This window comes from Syngnathus typhle, linkage group LG11, assembly GCF_033458585.1.
Source record: "Syngnathus typhle isolate RoL2023-S1 ecotype Sweden linkage group LG11, RoL_Styp_1.0, whole genome shotgun sequence".
NCBI classification, from domain to species: domain Eukaryota; kingdom Metazoa; phylum Chordata; class Actinopteri; order Syngnathiformes; family Syngnathidae; genus Syngnathus; species Syngnathus typhle.
The window spans coordinates 822,501-842,835 of NC_083748.1; the positions used below are offsets into that span (position 1 = coordinate 822,501).

The 20,335-nt window shown below is 50.1% G+C and overlaps 1 non-coding gene across 1 annotated transcript; it reads right to left on the bottom strand.

Annotated features, from left to right (window-relative positions):
* Nucleotides 1–3,319: 3,319 nt before the first annotated feature.
* Nucleotides 3,320–3,473, bottom strand: LOC133162926 (5.8S ribosomal RNA). Its single transcript, XR_009716304.1, has one exon. It is a non-coding gene; the product is annotated as a 5.8S ribosomal RNA (ribosomal RNA).
* Nucleotides 3,474–20,335: the final 16,862 nt, after the last annotated feature.

Below are 20,335 nucleotides of genomic sequence, written 5' to 3' on the forward strand. Positions count from 1 at the left end.
CATGCCGCCAGTCAGGGAAGACTAACACGCTCACAACTGCAGCCGGGACGGTGCCCCCTGTGCCTAGCGTCGGCACACCGCCCGGATCTCCGCCTGCTGCAACCCACAACTTCAACCAGGCAGGTTTTTGCACCGCCTCAATAGCTAGAGATCTTAACCACACATCCGAAGACCAACAGAGTTTCCAGGTGCGCCTGACCTGTATTCTGGGAACAGTAACGGACAACTTAATGATGCCCAACCCGCTGTCGCGAGTCCGCGAATAGATGAAGCCCCCCGCTGTGGACGGGTCGAGACGCAACCACCTCTTCACAGCCATCCGCACCTTCCCGTCAAGCCACCTCAATCTGTTCGTTGAAACCTTCCCCACCACTGCCCTGAAAGTGACTCTCGGGAGTAAGAACGAGTTGCACACTAGTACCTTCTGCGACGGCTTTAACGCCGACGCCGTAATCCTCTGCAGCCCCATACTCACCTGCTCATCCAGACCCTCAGAGACAATTCCCTGCCACGGCACTATATTGGCCCCCAGATATCGAACTGACTCACCCGGAGTTACCATGTGTATCTGCGTCCCACACAGCCTCCAAGCTACGCAGTCTCCTTCGTTTGGACCCATCCAGATACCGAGGCACTTACGAGGCTGGACAGCCAGCCCCGTAAGCTGGCAAAAGACCTCCAGGATCACCAAATTCTTCTTCATTCCTTCCACCGAGCCACTCAGTAGGACTAGATCGTCGGCAAAGGCCAGCGTGGTGATTCGGCGGTCGCCCCAGACCAGGTGACTTCCATCGCGTTCGAGGCTATGGATGAGAGGATCCATAGCGAGATTGAATAGCAGTGGGGACATTGGGTCGCCTTGCTTAACTCCAACCTTAATGGAAATGGGCTCGGAATAGGCGCCTCCGCAACCCACTCTGGTCGAGCAGCCCACATACGAGTGACGGATCACCTCGATTACACGTTTGTCTACGCCCAAGCTTCCCAATACATACAGGACATGATCATGAGAAACCGAGTCGAAAGCCTTCGCAAAGTCAATGAATACGACTGCCAGTGACACGCCAGCCGACCTCGAGCGCCCCATGATCCGGTCAAGAATCATGAGGTTCTCCTCGCAACCACTCCCGCCGGCGACGAAACCACGCTGCCGGGGGCTAACAGGACAGGCCCGCGCCAGCCTCATCACCATTATCCGTCCAAACAACCTCAGCACAACTGACCCAATAGTCACAGGCCTCCAGCCTGATACAGTACCCAGCTCAGTAGGGTCAGCCGATTTGGGTAACAACCGGGTCTTGCACTCCTTGAAGACTTGGGGAACGACTCCACGCACCATCCATGTCGTAAACAGCCTCGCCAGTTGCACACCGTCCGGGTCCCAGTCAAGAAGAGCCTGCTTCCTGATCCCGTCTGGGCCCGGTGCAGAGCAATTCCTCATCTTAGCCAAGTTAGATACAACTTCCGGCCCCAGGATCGAGTGGTAGAATGGTTCGTTATCCGCGGTCAGTCCCACCTCGAAACCCTTCAGTCCATAAAACGGCTTAACCGTTTCCCATTTACTCCTGAAGTACCTATCCACCAGCTCTAGCGGCAAATCACACCTTTGGGGCGTCAGACCATCCAAGATCCGCCGTGCCAGCTTCTTCGCCTCCGAGTAGCCGCGCTGCTGGTGGTAGAACACTCTTCTCCGTTGAACGAGACGCCTCACCCAACCCGTCTTCCATCGGTTCCGAGGTACGGACCTCGCGGACTTTGTCGGCCACACTATCTTACCCCCCAGGGCTTTCATGAGATCCAAAGCAGAGGACTCGATCAGGCCAGGCTCCCGATCTGCTTTCTTGACTAAGGCAGCGGTGGCCCGATGCTCCACTCCCCCCGCCAGTAGCTCTTCCAGAACTCTATTCTCCACCAGATCTGGAAGCGACGGGGGGGCAGGTCCATTTCTGGGGCGTCGCCCTGGCAGCCAGGGCTCGCCAACGCACACCAGACGCACCGCCTGCCGCACGACCGCACAGGGAAATAGGGGTTCGTTCGTGCCCTCCGACTTGCGCGCGCGTTAAACTCCTTGGTCCATGTTTCAAGACGGGTCGGGTTGGCTGCCACAATCGCCGCGGACCCCTGACGCCTACTTCGACGACCGATCTCCGAGAACGGTCCGCGCCTTTCGGCCGCGCCTGGGGCAAGGGGGCCCCGTCCTAGTTCGGAAGGCACAGCAAGTACTTCCACGTACCCGGGGGGAAGCGGCAAAGTCGGAGTAAGGAAAGCGCTGTACAGCGCGGGTGCGGAAACGGCCGGAGAGCCCGGAGGCCCCCCCGCACCGCCCCGCCGCCCGCGCCACCTTCGCCCCAGACCTTTCCAAGCCAACCCAGGGACGGTCGCGACGCACACCACGGGGGAAGTGCGCCCGGCCCGGGGACGTCCGACTCTGAGAACGCACGCGTGAAGGCCAGGCCCCCGAAAGGGTCAGCCCCCCGCGACGCCCCAGGCGGCCGCCAATCCCAGCCGGGTTGAATCCCTCGATCGGACTGCGTGGTCCCCACCCGTTTACCTCTCAACAGTTTCACGCCCTGTTGAACTCTCTCTTCAAAGTTCTTTTCAACTTTCCCTTAAGGTACTTGTCCTCTATCGGTCTCGTGCCAGTATTTAGCCTTAGATGGAGTTTACCACCCGCTTTGGGCTGCATTCACAAACAACCCGACTCCGAGAAGGCTGCGCCTCGGCGCGCCGGGGGCCGCTACTGGCCTCACATCGTCCCTGGGCAGAGCCTCCATCAGAAGGACTCGGGCCCCCTCCGGGCGGCGTCGGGCGCAACGACTTTCTGTACGCTACATTTCCCGCGCCCGAGGCCGGGCGGGGATTCAGCGCTGGGCTCTTCCCTCTTCGTTCGCCGCTACTGAGGGAATCCTGGTTAGTTTATTTTCCTCCGCTTAGTAATATGCTTAAATTCAGCGGGTCGTCTCGTCTGATCTGAGGTCGGAAATGAGGGGGTAGTAGGCGCGGCCGGCCCTCCGCCGAGGCGGGGCGGGCTCGCTGGATCTTTCCGCGGCGCCGCCGCGCCGACCGACCGCGGTGGGAACGGGACGCGGGCAGCGCGATGGTCGCTAACTCCACCGGCAGCCGCGCCCGGACCCGTTGCGGGAGGGTCAACGGGGAAGCGGACGCCGCTGGTCTGCACTTAAGGGGACGAAGGTCCTGCGAACCCCCAACCGCGGGAGTGGGTGAAGGGGCCGGAACGAAGGCGCCAGCCGCGCGAACGTTGCACGGAAGTCGCGCCGACGGAGCCCGGGATTCCCTTTGCTCCCGATTGATATTCGAGCGACGCTTAGACAGGCGTGGCCCCGGGACAGACCCGGGGCCGCAAAGTGCGTTCGAAGTGTCGATGATCAATGTGTCCTACAATTCACATTAGTTCTTGCAGCTAGCTGCGTCCTTCATCGACGCACGAGCCGAGTGATCCACCGCTAAGAGTTGTACATTGTTTCTTTCGTTTCCGACGCTCGCGTCGAGGCGGACGGGGAGATGGCGTTACGCCGCGCGCGGACCCTCCGCCGCGCGCGGACCCTCCGCCGGCGCGCAAAGACGCTGGGGCTTGCTGGCGCGGTTGCCGCCGTCCACCGCCGCGCTCCCCTCAGCAGCGCGCCGTGGTTGCCAAGTTCCAACGATCAAAAATATGTTTTTTCCGACCTTCCGGCAACGGGCACCACCCACCCGCCTCAGAACGTGCGTGTGGTGTGGACATTAAACCCCCCAGGGTCCGCCGAGTTGGGTACCCGCCGCAATGGGTTATAGTTCCGAGTGGGAGGCCTCCGATGACACCGGGCCCGACCCCGGCCGTGGCCAATTCAAGACAGCGAGGGAGAGTCCGGCCGGCGCTAGTCGAGCGGGCGCGCAGGGGCGGACGGTGACGTCGCGCGACGGTGGGCGGGGGGCCGACGCCGGTGTGACAACCGGGCTTTCCCCACACACGTCGCACGCGCGCGGGCCACATACCGACCAACCGCTTACCCGCGCGCCACCGCCGGGGTCAATCTCTCACGCGTTGTTTGGGCGCGTCAGGCGAGGAGGCCGGCCCCGCGCGCCGGCACCGCCCGCCCAGGTGTGGCCCCGGGTCCGTCCCGGCCGGCCGACCGCACTGGCTGTCTGGTTCCGGAGACGTCCGGGTTACCCTCCTGGGGGGCAGGGCGCGTGAGCCGCGGGAGTCCTTCCTCAGTCATCCTCCGCTCATCGCTTTGGTCTAAGGGGCCGGGCCCCCGCGCGCCGGCACCGAACGCCCCCCGGCTAAGGCGGGGCGAACGAGTGCGTGAGCCGCGGGAAAAGTCCCTTCCCCCGTCGTCCTAGGCGGCGCTCCGGGCTAGGGCGGGGAGAGTCGGCGGAAGCCTTCCCCCCCCGCACGCCTTTCGCCCTCGGCTGTGCGTTTGACGCGGGCCGCTGGTCCCGCTCCATTCTCCGGTAATGATCCTTCCGCAGGTTCACCTACGGAAACCTTGTTACGACTCTTACTTCCTCTAGATAGTCAAGTTTGATGGGCGCGGCGGGTTGATTGGCGGGGCCCATCCGAGGACCTCACTAAGCCATCCAAGTCAAGTCAAGTTTATTTGTATAGCCCTAAATCACAAGCAGTCTCAAAGGGCTTCACATAGACAGAAATTGACAATTATTCTCAAAGCATCCCCTGATCTTAAGCTCCCAAATCGGTAGTAGCGACGGGCGGTGTGTACAAAGGGCAGGGACTTAATCAATGCGGGCTTATGACCCGCGCTTACTGGGAATTCCTCGTTGGTGGGAAATAATTGCAGTCCCCAGTCCCTATCACGAGCGGGGTTCATATGGTTACCCGCGCCTCTCGGCGCAGGGGATGTGGCACACACTGGTCCGCTCAGTGTGGCGCGCGTGCAGCCCCGGACATCTAAGGGCATCACAGACCTGTTATTGCTCAATCTCGTGTGGCTGAACGCCACTTGTCCCTCTAAGAAGTTGCCCGCCGACTGCTCGAGGGCCGCGTAACTATTTAGCATGTCGGAGTCTCGTTCGTTATCGGAACCAGCTCAGTGGCCTAGTGGTTAGAGTGTCCGCCCTGAGACTGGAAGGTTGTGGGTTCAAACCGCGGCCGGGTCATACCAAAGACTGTAAAAATGGGACCCATTGCCTCCCTGCTTGGCACTCAGCATTAAGGGTTGGAATTGGGTGTTAGAAGGAGTGGAGCTCTTTACAAGCCCTAGGCTTCGTTTCCCTCCTTGCAGAGTTATTGATATAATAATATGTGCTAAACAATAAAAAAAATAAAAATAAAAATAAAAAATTAACCAGACAAATCGCTCCACCAACTAAGAACGGCCATGCACCACCACCCACGGAATCGAGAAAGAGCTGTCAATCTGTCAATCCTGTCCGTGTCCGGGCCCGGTGAGGTTTCCCGTGTTGAGTCAAATTAAGCCGCAGGCTCCACTCCTGGTGGTGCCCTTCCGTCAATTCCTTTAAGTTTCAGCTTTGCAACCATACTCTTCCCGGAACCCAAAGACTTGGTGGTTTCCCGGGCACTGCCGGATCGTGGGGTGGCATCGTTTATGGTCGGAACTACGACGGTATCTGATCGTCTTTGAACCTCCGACTTTCGTTCTTGATTAATGAAAACATTCTTGGCAAATGCCTTCGTCCTGGCCCGTCTTGCGCCGGTCCAAGAATTTCACCTCTAGCGGCGCAATACAAATGCCCCCGGCCAACCCTCTCAATCATGGCCCCAGTTCAGGCGGGAAAACCCACAAAATAGAACCGGGGTCCTATTCCATCATTCCTAGCTGCGGTATGCAAGGCGGCGCTGGCCTGCTTTGACAAAGTAAACGCTTCGGGCCCTGGGCGGGACACCCAGTTAAGGGCATCCCGGGGGCGGACCGAGAGGCAGGGGCTGGGACAGACGGATGCACGCCTCGCGGCGGACCGTCAGCTCGCGTCCCGAGGTCCAACTACGAGCTTTTTAACTGCAGCAACTTTAAGATACGCTATTGGAGCTGGAATTACCACGGCTGCTGGCACCAGACTTGCCCTCCAATGGGTTCTCGCCCAAGGGTTTGGACTGTGCTCATTCCAATTACAGGGCCTCGAAAGAGTCCTGTATTGTTATTTTTCGTCACTCACTACCTCCCCGTGAGTAATTTGCGCGCCTGCTGCCTTCCTTGGATGTGGTAGCCGTTTCTCAGGATCCCTCTCCGGAATCGAACCCTGATTCCCCGTTACCCGTTGTCACCATGGTAGGCGCAGAAAGTACCATTGAAGGTTGATAGGGCAGACATTCGAATGAGACGTCGCCGCCGCGGAGGGCCGGCGATCGGCTGGAAGTTATCTAGGGTCACCAAGGGAGGCCCCTTGGCCCGCGCGCCCGGGCACCGCGTGGGTTTTGGGTCTGATAAATGCGCGCGTCCCCGGAGGTCGGCGCTCGTTTGCATGTATTAGCTCTAGAATTGCCACAGTTATCCAAGTAACTATGGAGCGATCAAAGGAACCAAAACTGATTTAATGAGCCATTTGCAGTTTTGTTGTACGGGCCGTGTGCACTTAGACTTGCATGGCTTAATCTTTGAGACAAGCATATGCTACTGGCAGGATCAACCAGATAGGGGTGGGGGTCAGAAGGGGTTGCTCGGCCGAGCGGTTTCTGCAACATTTTCCGGACGCCACTCGCGTCAGCAGGGGCTTGCTGGGGTAAATGGTCTTCGCAAGCCTAGCGGGTGGGACGGGCCTCCAGCCGGCAACTGAACCTTCATGCCGCTCGCTGAGGCCTTGACGAGAGTAGCCGGGCCGCGCTCCGTAAGCTGATCCGTGTGAGCTGGCCCGCCCTTAGCTGCCGCCGCCGCCGCGGTGTCGCTGTGTCTGCCGCGCGCGTACTGTGGCCAGATCAGACCCGTAGGACGTAGCTTGGCAAGCGGCTCCCGTCGGTCGGTCGGGGGGCGGGCGGTTCGCGTGGTTGGGGACGAAGCTCGGAAGAGCGAACTCGGCAACGGGGGTGGCACGTCGTGGGAGCTCCAGGGGGAGAGGTTGATTTTTTGCTATTTGCGGCCGACCGCGGGAACCAGCCAGAGCGGACACTTTACGGCGCAAGAGCCGTTGGCACTTAGAAAATATTCGCCAGAGTTGGCGCGAGCTCCAGGTGAAGAGGCTGATTTTCTGCTATTTGCGGCCGACCGCGGGAACCAGCCAAAGCGGACACTTTACGGCGCAAGAGCCGTTGGCACTTAGAAATTTTTCGCCAGAGTCGGCGCGAGCTCCAGGGGAAGAGGCTGGTTTTCTGGTATTTGCGGCCGACCGCGGGAACCGGCCAGAGCGGACACTTTACGGCGCAAGAGCCGTTGGCACTTAGAAATTTTTCGCCAAGGTTTGCGCGAGCTCCAGGGGGAGAGGCTGATTTTTCGCTATTTGCGGCCGACCGCGGGAACCGGCCAAAGCGGACACTTTACGGCGCAAGAGCCGTTGGCACTTAGAAAATATTCGCCAGAGTCGGCGCGAGCTCCAGGGGAAGAGGCTGATTTTCTGCTATTTGCGGCCGACCGCGGGAACCAGCCAAAGCGGACACTTTACGGCGCAAGAGCCGTTGGCACTTAGAAATTTTTCGCCAGAGTCGGCGCGAGCTCCAGGGGAAGAGGCTGGTTTTCTGGTATTTGCGGTTGACCGCGGGAACCGGCCAGAGCGGACATTTTACGGCGCAAGAGCCGTTGGCACTTAGAAATCTTTCGCCAAATTTGCCGCGAGCTCCAGGGGGAGAGGCTGATTTTTTGCTACCGTTTTTTTCCGTGTATAGTGCGCCCCCATGTATAATACGCACCCTAAAAATGGCATGCTGATGCTGGAAAAAAGCCTGTACCCATGTATAATACGCACCCAATTTTTATGAATTTTTTTTTATGAAATTTTATTTATTTTTTTTTAAGTCCCAATGATCGTCACACACGCAGGGAGGCAATGGGTCCCATTTTTATAGTCTTTGGTATGGTCTTAACTAGGCTGGATGTAATTTTTTTTGTTGCCGTTGATTTCTCCGACTGCCCATAAACGCACCACCGCGCTCCGTGCGCGCACGGGAAAGAGGCGTGCGGACGTGAAAAAGGCGGCTCTGTATGGGAGAGACGTTGAAGAGGAATAAAAACACCCTTGGAAACCAAAACTTGGTGATTTCCAGTTTCATTTCAAACGACATTTGTCACGTCTCGTCCCCAGTTTTGCTATGTGTCTAGGTCAGGGGTGGGCAAACTTTTTGACTCGCGGGCCGAACTGGGTTCTAAATTTGGACCGGAGGGCCGAACCAGGAGCAGATGGACGTAGAGTTTGTGTGAATTAATATAAGCGACCTGTAAAGGTCATTGCATAAAAGATTTTGGCCTTTAGTAGGTAGTAAAGCATGGATATTCCAAACAAGTTTTTTGAAAACAAATGCATTTATTAACAGCATTAAAAAATAATAATAATAATTCACTAAAAAACTGCTATCAGTGATTCTCATAAAATACGAGACTGTTATTATGAATAATAATAATAATAATAAATAATGAATAAAAAATAATAATAGTTTTTTAGTGAATTATTATTATTATTTTTTAATGCTGTTAATAAATGCATTTGTTTTCAAAAAACTTGTTATTATGAATAACAGTCTCCATCACTTCAGTGCCTGCAGGTCAGATTAATGAAAGATCTTATGAGATCACATCGAACGGCAAACATTCTGACCAAATATATTATCTTGAAGAATCGGTGAACGCATACATCCAAATAAAGTAATCAAAACGGCAACACGGTGAGGGGTATCTGAAAATCAGAGCAGAGTTTTAACTCACAAACACCTTGTAACAGAGGTGAGGAAACGAGAAACACTTCCTTAAAGTAAGCCTTAAGAACTTTACAGGTTAAGATTAGTCGCAAACAAGTGGTGCATCAATGTCCTTGAGCATCCTGCATTGTTTGAAAACGAGAATGGTCGCTAGTTTCAATCCCTGCGATGTGTACAAATCATATTCAAAATGCCTCCCCTTCATTTTCAGTGGGAACAGTGTTGTTGGTCTCCCTTTTTTGCTAGTGCGTCATAGTCTGGAGTAAAATTTGTTGTGGCAATTCTTAGGCGAGATCCGAGGTGTTGGTCCGTTTACCTCGATCTGTGACGGGTTGATGTTGACGTTCATGTGGCTGAACGTCACGTCGCGTACGTCGAGCCAAATTGGCCACTCTCTTTTAAATGCTCGGCACTGTGTCCACCTTGGGCGACTCATTTTAATGGAAGGATTCCAGGGGAAGGTTTGTGGGTGACTTTAGCGCAAAACTGCATCTGAAAGCTCAGCGCGCGAATTACAAGAATGCTGTCGTCACAGCCCACGCTCTAAATTCGGGACTGATACAAATAGAGCGCGAGTGTGCCAACTCCGTACTACTGAGTACGTATACGCACTTGAGTGTGCACCGAGCTTTCTGACACGGCTTCCGGTAGTAAATGCGCAGGCGAGCGCTTCCCCCATCTACTGGGGAAACGCAGTCATTGCAGGCAAAATGACCAAAAAAAAAAAGTTTAATAATACAATTTTTTTCAGGGTTGGTCGGGCCGGATTAAACGGTCCCGTGGGCCGGATGTGGCCCGCGGGCCGTAGTTTGCCCACCCCTGGTCTAGGTTGCCATAGTTTCTGTTCGCGTCGCCCCTCTCTTCCTGTGTCACCTCAATCGATGTAACGTGTTTTGTATTTAAGTCCTGTCTGCCCATCGCTCACCGTCGGATCATTGCATGTGTTACTGTTATGATGTCTGTTTGCTTTCTGTTCCTGTCTTTGGTAATTTCACGCTGTCTTTTTGTTCCACGACTTTGTCGGTCAGGCCTGTTGTTGGTTTTGTTGTACCATGACTTTCTTTAAAAAAAAAAAACTAAAAAAAACTTTTTCTTTGTACCCATGTATAATGCGCACCCCAGATTTTAGGACAATAAATTAGTTAAATTTTGCGCACTATACACGGAAATAAACGGTAGGTGTCTCTCAGCCACTCCGGCTCCTCAGAGCCAATGGAAATTAGTTGGGCACCGATATTCCTGCAGGTGCGCTGAGTGTCGGCCCACGTCTTTTGGTCTTCAAAATGGTTGTAGTAAGAGTCCGCAAACTCCTCTGTCTCTTCTCTGCGTATGAGATGTCGTGTCATCACAAGTGTACGTGACGGCCCGGAAAACCGACTCAAACTCACCTTCATCCGCAAATGTGAAAGCCAATACCTCAATTTGGTCTGCTCTGCGAAGAGTTGAGAGCTCATTAGCTGGCTTCCTTCGTCGGGTGAAAACGGGCCACTCACTGTCTGGAGGCGATTCCGTTTTGAGTGTAGGCGGTGAAGACCTGCGTCAGAGCTCTCACCAAGGTGCACTCTCCACTGATCTTTTTGCGAATGATGCCTGCATGAGTGGCGGCCGCGCAGATGTGCGAGTCCTGTGCTCGGGGAAAGTCATAGTCAAAGACAAGAACTCAAGGGGCGGGTTGCGTACCGCCTTGTACACCGACGTGCTGAACACTTTGCAGGCCAACTTGGCGCAATCTGGCGGACAGTAGACCCTGCAGAAGATGCGGAAGACTGTTGTGAGACGTGACCGGGAACCCTCCTCGCAGGTGTAACTCACGTCTTGGGATTGCCATCGATGCCGATGCTGGCGGGCCCGTCATAGCACCTGAACACATCTGCGGACAAAAGACAGAGTCAGAACGCATTCGTCTCTCGGACGAGTGCAGCGGCGCTCACTGCCAGGCACGCATCCCAAGACGTCAAAGCGGATGGCGACGTTTCCGTCCTCCAGTGGCAGGCACAGTTGTGCTGTGATCAAAGTTCCAACATGGAGCGAGAGTTCAGAAATGCGCATGCACGCTTTGGAAGGGAACACCGCTGACTTTCGGGACCTGAGCTGAGGCATGCAACCAACATTGGCTGTGTGATGTACGGTGACTGTGCGTGCTGTGATTGGCTGGTGTCAGCGGCTCTGAGCAGCCATGGAGTTAAACTCTGTAGAACATGCCCAATAGACGATCAACCGCTCACGCGAAATTCTTTCAAGGGACACTAAACCGGGCTGAACATTGGCACTTACAAACTGTCAGTGCTGCAACTGTCCCCTGGAAAAAAATCAGAAGAGCCAAGCAGGCCTTCGTACACGATAGGACGACTGGCTGTGTGTGTGTATGACACACACGGCCAGTCACTCTACCGTGTACAAAGGCCTGCTTGTGGCCATTGGTGATGGTGAGGAGGTCGCCTCCGTGGAGCTTGCAGTCATCACGCACCTCCTTCCACGTCTTTGGGTGGCTTCCTCTCATCAGGTAGCAGAGGTCATTGGCGGGGTTGTCTAGCCACTCCCAGCCGCATTTGTCACCCCAGTCTGCAAGCCACAAGTCGGGGGAATGCTGCACAACATGACGACGCAAGCACGGGGCGAGACGTCCGCCTACCTAGGACATGCTGAACGGGTCGGGCTGCAGGGGGGCGAAAGGGAGCGCAAATGAGAGTAGAAACAAAAAGGCCGTGGTGAGGGCTTTGTGACCTGCACACCTTTTCAATAGATGAATGGCCTGGAATCAGTGCAAGAGCTGTCATTGATCCCACGTGTTAGCAGACCACATTCTTGATTTTGGGGTCGGTGCGGATACCACAAGACGAGAATCTGTAGACAACATTGGTTATGTGCTCTTAGCGTGTTGCATTTCTTTCTTCGCTCGTCAACGTTATCACATTGCTACCGTATTTTCCGGACTATAAGTCACTCCGGAGTTCAAGTCGCACCAGCCATGAAATGCATAATAAAGAAGAAAAAAAAACATATATAAATCACACCGGAGTACAAGTCCCATTTTTGGGGAACTCTATTTGACAAAATCCAACACCAAGAACTGACATGAATAGGCAACAGGCTAAACGATACGGTATACTAACGTTATATAAACACAAACGAGGAACTGAGAACGTGCCACATGTAACGTGAACAACGATAACATAAATAACAAGTTTATCAAACCATCCGTGTCACTCCAAATCATTAAATCCATCGAAATCTTCGTTCTTTGTGACGCATATAAACAACGCCGCTGCTGACTCCAGAAGTCCACGCGGCGCTGACGTCGGACTCATCGTCAGTTGCGGTTCCAATCATTCCACAGACCTATATATAACTATCGTTTTTTGCCATGTATAATGCGCAAAATTTTACTAATTAATTGTCCTAAAATCTGGGGTGCGCATTATACAAGGGTAATTTTTTTTTTTTTTGTAAGAAAATCATGGTACAATAATTTTTGAAGAAAATCTTGTCACGGATGGGGTGTGGAAAGGAGCAGGGCGACCAAGTGCAGCTTGGGCCAGGGTTCATTGGAGGAACTCAAAACACAGACTTGGTAAACTAACATAACTCTCTAACAAAACCAACAACAGGACTGACCGACAAAGACGTGGAACAAAAAGACAGGGTGACATTACCAAAGACAGGAACAGAAACCTGTGTTACTGTCAAATATTGTTTGTTTTTTAATCTCCATCGCGGACTGGACGTCATACGGAGACAGTATCACTGCGCATGCGCACTATGGATCCGATGCGAATAGTCCTCTTCTCTTCTTGACTGACAATGAATGTGATAGTTTAATACAATCAGCAAATAACAAAATGCGTATTACAGGTAATATTTTATTTCACAACACTTGGCCTTGTTACTTTCGTCTCTGCTGTTCACTTCATACACGCTCCATACGAACGCAATGCTCTCGTATCAGACGCTTGCTCGATCACCTGCTCGTTTGCTGTCACAATGTACCCTACACAAATCTGAAACATTTGTTGCGGCTCCGAGTCACGACGAGTTTTGGTTTCCAAGGGTGTTTTTATTCCTCTTCAACTTCTCTCCCATACAGAGCCGGCTTTTTCACATGTTCGCACGTCACTTTCCTCTTTTCATTTTAACCGAACTGATCGCGGTGGTGCCTTTACGGGCAGTCGGAGAAATCAACGCCAACAAAAAAAATACATCCAGCTTAGTTATGACCATACCAAAGACTATAAAAATGGGACCCATTGCCTCCCTGCTTGGCACTCAGCATTAAGGGTTGGAATTGGGGGGTTAGATCACCAAATGATTCCCGAGCGCGGCGCCGCTGCTGCTCACTGCTCCCCTCTCCTCCAGGGGATGGATCAAAATCACACGGGGATGAGTCAAATGCAGAGGACAAATTTCACCACACCCAGATGCGTGTGTGACGATCATTTGGACTTAAAATAAATAAATAAATAAATTGGGTGCGTATTATACATGGGTACAGGCTTTTTTCCAGCATCGACATGCCATTTTTAGGGTGTGTATTATACATGGGGGTGCATTATACATGGAAAAAAACGGTACTTGTATATATAAACTATATATCAAATATTCCATCCATCAATCCTAACCTTTTACTCTCCTCCGTCAATGCATCCATCCTAACCCTTTACTCTCCTCCGTCAATGCCAACTTACAGCTCAATTAGTCCTTCCACAGGCTATTTTTTTCTTTTTCTCCAACATTATGTAGGAAATTTCTTGGAAAGGTGCACCTTTTTTTTCTTGAAATGGATGAAAAACTCATCTTTGTAGGATGACAGGTTAGTTTGCACTTTTGAATTATTGCCAGGTGAGAACTTTTTTTACTTCAACTGCCATGAGTGTGTTACTTATCAAAGCTGTTATGTCGCTCCACCCAAACTGGTTGTTGGTCTTCTGCAGTGCTAGCCAAGAATCGTAACTAGGGATGTCCCGATCAGCATTTTGGGCCTTCGATCCTGATCCGTTTTTTTAACCTCAAATCCGATCACACCTCCCATCTCACCCGCAAGGCGACCACGATTGTGAGTGATGTGAGTCACCCCGCTCACTCTTTGTTCGAGCTTCTGCCCTCTGGGAAGAGGTACAGACTCTAGGTACAGTGCTCCCGCACCACCAGACTCTCAAACAGCTTCATACTCCAGGCTGTTAGGATCCTGAACTCGCTCCCCCGTTCTGCGTAGCATCCTGTACTTTTACTGTCTGTACTGTCTGTATGCACACTGGCTCTTATTTGTTGTGTTATCTGTTTATTTATTATTACTCTTATTTGCCTTTTTTGTTTATGATGTTTTTTACTTTTGCGCTATGCTTGCTGGCTCCGTTTTGCTCCTCTTATTTATTGTGTTATCAGTTTATTTATTCATCACTCTTACTATTGATTGTTTGAATTTTTGCCTTCTTGTTTTTATATTGTGTCGCGTACTTGTATGTCTATCGTGTTATGTGTCTCGTCACCGTGGGATAGAGAAAAACGTAATTTCGGTCTCTTTGTGTGTTGTGACATGTGGAGAGATTGACAATAAAGCTGACTTTGACTTTGACTTGATTTTGTGTCCCGATCCAATATTTTACCTTTAGTATTGAAATTCATCAAACTGCAATATATTTTGAGCAAGTAACTCAACTTTTTATAAGAATAAAATTTAATCAATAAGCATTACTATATTATTGCAAATCCCATGAAATAAAAATCTTATTGAGAATTTCAATTTCAGCTTCAATTTAATATTTTAGATAAAAGTAAAAAGAAAAATGCAGACGAGAAAATTGGTGACGCATGGATGCAGTGGCAGGTATATGGGATGCCCATGCAGGTAGCATTGACAGCGACGTTGTGGATAGCGAGACGAGTCGATAGTGTTGTGTTCCTCAATAAAACAGTCTTTGTTTAACTTCAACTCTTTTATTTCCACATGTCCGTTTCTTGTTAGCTGCTAGTTCCTTGCTCGCTCTCTAGTCATCTAGACCAAAGTCTCTCTTTTCAAGTCTCTCTGTATCGGATGGGCTTTCTTATCACTCGGCCCTTCCTGGTAGTGATGATATCAGATACAGCTTGGTCCGGTTCAGGTGGTCTCTCGGTTGCATGGTCGGTATTAGCAATCGGCACATCCACAGAGTCACTGTTGATTTGAGCATGAAGCAATGGATGCTCAGGAACATCAAAGTCCATTATAGTGGGCGTATGTCGTAGATGTTTGACATTCCTGATCACTTTTGATCCATCCTCTGTATTGACCAGCTCAAAAGAATTGTCGGCTGTGTTTCTTTAAAAGTAGAATCCAGCTTTCCGTTCTCCATACTAGCAATGTAAACAACATCACCAACTTTAAAGTTGTGCTCCTTTGCTCTGTTGTGCTGGTCAGCATACTGTTTCATTTTAGTTTTGTACTCCGTGTGATGGCTTCTGATATCAACAGTTTTCTCCTTTTCTTTTGGTACTTCACTCGACTTCTCCAGAGTTGGACACTTGGTGAGGATGTCTCGTCCAAACATAAGCATGGCTGGCGTCTCTCCTGATGCTCTGTGTGGTGTAGAGCGATATGCCATTAAAATTTGTGAAAGCGCCTTTTTCCACACCTTTCCTTCACATTTAGTTGCTCTTAAGGCTTTCTTTAGGTATCTATGAAATCTCTCAATTTTCCCATTGCTCTTTGGATAATAAGGTGATGCTCTAATGTGCTTGATTCCACAGGATTTAAGGAAGTCTTCAAAACAGTTTCCTACAAACTGCCTGCCATTATCAGTGACTGCCTCTAAAGGGTTACCAAATCTAGCAAACACCTTCTTTACTTCTGCAACTACAGTGTCTGATGAAATGTCAGAAATGATGACCTCTTAGAGAGGTTGTCCCTGCTAGAGGGACGTCTCCGCCAGTTAGAGCAGAATCGCGCAATAACTGTAGATGTGGCGGATACAGACGCGGGCTGTAGTCAGCCCGCTAGCACAGTTAGCATTAGCCCCAAGCGGCTTGCTAGTCGCGATGAGCCAGGTAAGACGCATAGCCGTCCAAAGTCATCGCGGTCTACTGGCCCTCGCACTTTGGTCATAGGTGACTCCATTACCCGGAATATTACGCTTAAAAATCCAGCCACGGTAATGTGTATTCCTGGGGGCAGAGCACCCGACATAGAAGCTAATCTTAGGGAGCTGACTCGCAATAGGTCTAGTCAACAGCGTAGTTCCATCAACACTAGCTACTCGGACATAGTGATACACGTCGGCTCCAATGATGTTAGGATGAGGCAATCGGAGATCACAAAGAGAAACATAGCGAGGACTTGTGATCTCGCCAGAAAGATGAGTCGGCATCGAGTATTTGTCTCTGGCCCCCTGCCTGGGAGAGGCACTGATGAGAGGTTTAGTAGATTAGTCTCCCTTAATCGATGGATGGCTGGGTTCTGTAAGAAGCAGGGACTGTATTTTATAGATAACTGGCCTTCCTTCTGGGGCCGCCCCGACCTGCTGAGGAAGGACGGCCTTCACCCTAACCGTGCAGGCGCCTTCACTCTTTCTAGGAATATAGATTACTGTTTGAGCCACACATGACAGGTCACTTTAGAGCAGGCCGGGTCACAGGTGATTAGACCACCTGTCAAAATGGGTTTGGAGTCTGTTAAGATAAAGTTAACTAGCGCTAGGCTAGACTCCCAGCATGCACATAGCTCCTTGTGTAGACTAGAGCGTGATAGTTTGAATAGTGCTACAGTACACATAAATGCACTTTCTACTGGGGTAGTAGACAAATCCAATCACTCCACCCCGACCGGTTTTGCTGATGAAACGGTGCCGGTTTCAGATAATTCTACACGTGTAACAAATATTTACTATCAGATTCCCACGGTCGTATCATCCCACCGCACTAACAAACATTTGAGAGGTGATGTCAGGCCTAGAGAACACAATCTTACTCGCATCTCGTATAAATATCCTTCGATAGATACGCACCCGGATCGACCAATTACACTTAAACTTGGTTTTATGAATATTAGATCGCTTCATACAAAAGCCATTCTCGTTAATGATCTCATCACAGAACATAATCTAAACGTTTTTGGTCTCTGCGAGACCTGGTTAAAACCTAATGAACTGATGCCGCTTAATGAGGCCTCGCCTCCAAATTTTGTGAGCTCACATGTGGCGCGTCCTCGAAAAAAGGGTGGGGGTGTCGCCCTCATCTCGAATTCCGAGCTTAGTTTTAGGCCTCGTTCGATCAACGTATTTAAAACATTTGAGGTTCTCACTGTCCGATCCACCGCTTTACCGTCATTTTATCTTGCTGTTATTTACCGTCCACCCGGGGCTTACTCTGGCTTCCTGGATAAATTTTCAGAATTTATGGCTGATCTAGTAACCAATGCGGATAATATAATTATCATGGGCGATTTCAACATCCACATGAATTTACCGTCAGAGCCACTTACTTTGGCGTTTCAGACTTTAACTGATACGTTTGGTTTTACGCAAGCCGTACAGGCAGCAACGCATAAGAATGGAAATACCATAGATCTGGTATTATCCCGAGGACTTGCAACCTCAAATATAGCAGTACTGCCATACACTACTGTTTTGTCTGATCATTACTTAAAAAAGTTTGAAATTCTAGTTCCTTGTCAAAGACAAGAGAGCAATCAGCATTATTGGAGCCGTCATTTCAACTCCATGACTGCAACTGCGCTATCTGATATACTGTCGCCGGCAACCGCTATATTTCTCACATACGCCGGCTCTATTGATAATCTTACAAATGAATTCAATGCGACATTGTTAAATGCCATTGACGCTGTGGCGCCGTTACGTCTGAAAACTCGCCGTAGAGTGCCTACTCCGTGGTTCACAGATGAAACGCGTACGCTTAAGCAATTATGTAGAAAGCATGGGCGCAGATGGCGTCTAACCAAACTTGAGGTTTTCCATCAGGCATGGCAAGATAGCCTCCTGAAATATAAAGATGCGCTTATTTTAGCAAAAACTCGGTATTTTTCGCAAGTTATTAATCTCAATAAAAATAATCTGAAACACCTATTTGATACAGTGGCAAAGCTGACTCTGAGCCAGCCGACCACCGATAGTTCCTTCCACTCAGCTGACGAGTTCATGAAATTTTTTGCTCAAAAGATTGAATCCATTAGGGATGAGATCAAGAACACCATTCCAATCGCTCGGTCGAGCTCGCCGTTTACCAACGCTGATGATCATGCAACAACCCTCTCAACTTTTAAAAGCGTGTCTCTTGAAAGGCTTACACAATTGGTTAGTGCGGCTAAACAAACAACATGTTTACTCGACCCTCTTCCAGCCAAACTACTTAAAGAATTATTTCAAATTTTAGGACCGTCTGTCTTAAATATAATCAATCTGTCTGTCTCCTCTGGGATAGTGCCAACAGGCTTTAAAACCGCTATCATTAAACCGTTACTTAAGCGACCAAATCTTGACCCGGACTGTCTCAGCAATTATAGGCCAGTTTCAAACCTCCCATTCATAGCAAAACTTCTTGAAAAAGTAGTAGCGCAGCAGCTTATTGATTACATGGGCGCCAATAATCGATATGACACTTTTCAGTCTGGTTTTAGAGCTAATCATTCCACTGAGACAGCACTTGCTAAAGTGACTAACGATCTCCTCATAGCTATGGATTCAAACACTTCGTCTGTACTGTTACTACTCAATCTTATTGCTGCCTTCGACACTGTAGACTTAGATATTTTATTAGGGCGTCTTAAAAGTTGTGTTGGTATTTCAGGGTCAGCACTAGGCTGGTTCCATTCCTATCTATCAAACAGGACGCACCGAGTGGTCCATGGCAATGCGTCCTCGGAGCTCTATAATGTTACGTGTGGTGTCCCACAGGGATCGGTTCTCGGACCAATTCTTTTTAATATTTATATGATTCCGCTTGGCGACATCATACGTAAATATAATATTAGTTTTCAATGCTATGCGGATGACACCCAATTATATATGCCGTTATCAATGAAAGATCCGCGGGATTGTTGTAATCTTGAGGCGTGCCTTGCGGAGATCAAGCAATGGATGTCTTTCAACTTCCTTCGTCTTAATCCAGATAAAACTGAGATGTTGATAATTGGGCCAACTCGTTATCAACACTTATTCAAGGAAACCGCTATAACTATAGATAACCGTACTATCACTCAAAGCGATACTGTAACTAATCTCGGGGTAATATTTGACCAAACTCTCTCCTTTCAAAAGCACATTAAGAATATAACCAGAATTGCGTTTTTTCACCTTCGTAATATTGCAAAGATTCGTCCGATCCTCTCGACCGGTGATGCAGAAACTATTATTCATGCGTTCGTCACGTCGCGCCTGGACTACTGTAATGTACTATTATCGGGTCTTCCTAAGTCCCGCATCAAAAGTCTACAGTTAGTACAAAATGCTGCTGCAAGGCTGCTCTCTCGGACAAGACAATTTGATCACATTACCCCAATACTAGCCAACTTACATTGGCTCCCGGTCCATTTAAGATGTGATTTCAAGGTTCTTCTATTAACCTATAGATCACTGCATGGCTTAGCGCCTTCATATCTCGTCGACCTAGTTGTTCCTTATGTTCCGTCTCGTAACTTTCGTTCGCAAAACGCTACCCTTTTAGTGGCACCGAGGGCCAAGAAAATGTCTGCAGGCTCTAGAGCATTTTCTATTCGGGCTCCAGAGCTTTGGAATGCCCTACCAATGGATATTAGGACTGCTACCTCAGTAGAAACATTTAAGACACGTCTAAAGACACATTTCTATGACATGGCCTTTAACTAACCTGTAGTGGCCGATTCGGCTGGAGTTTGTTTTCTCTCCCTCTCCACTCTCTCCCTCCCCGGCCGGGGAGGTGGTTAGGTGGCACCCATGCTGACGGAGGCTATCTGGATTCTCGTGGGTTAATTCAGGATGGGGGAACTGCAGCTCAACCTCCTCGTAGACACTGCCAGGACAATTGAGGGCTCCTTCGGCAGCCCTCTGCTCTGACATGGACATCCACTTTTTATTTCATTGATGTTCATGTTGTATCATTTGTGCCCTCTCTGCATCCATTCCAACCTGGTGATCCTGAAAAGGGGATCCTTCCATCTGTGGTCCCTTCTCAAGGTTTCTTATTTTCCCCCAGTAGGGGTTTTTAAGTTTTTCCTTGTCCTTTTGGGAGCTTAAGATCAGGGGATGCTTTGAGAATAATTGTCAATTTCTGTCTATGTGAAGCCCTTTGAGACTGCTTGTGATTTAGGGCTATACAAATAAACTTGACTTGACATGACATGACAGCCTCTGGAAATGAAGTATAGTGTTCTATCATGGTTAGGATGTACTGGTTCTGGATAGGACCTATCAAATCAATACCTATCTTGGTCCATGGTCTAGGTGGTAGCTCTAATGGTTGAAGAGGTTGATCTTCATGTAATGGCTGGTTAAGAACACAGGCAGAGCAGTTTCTAATCAGTCTCTCAACATCAAGGTCCATGTTGGGCCAATAGAA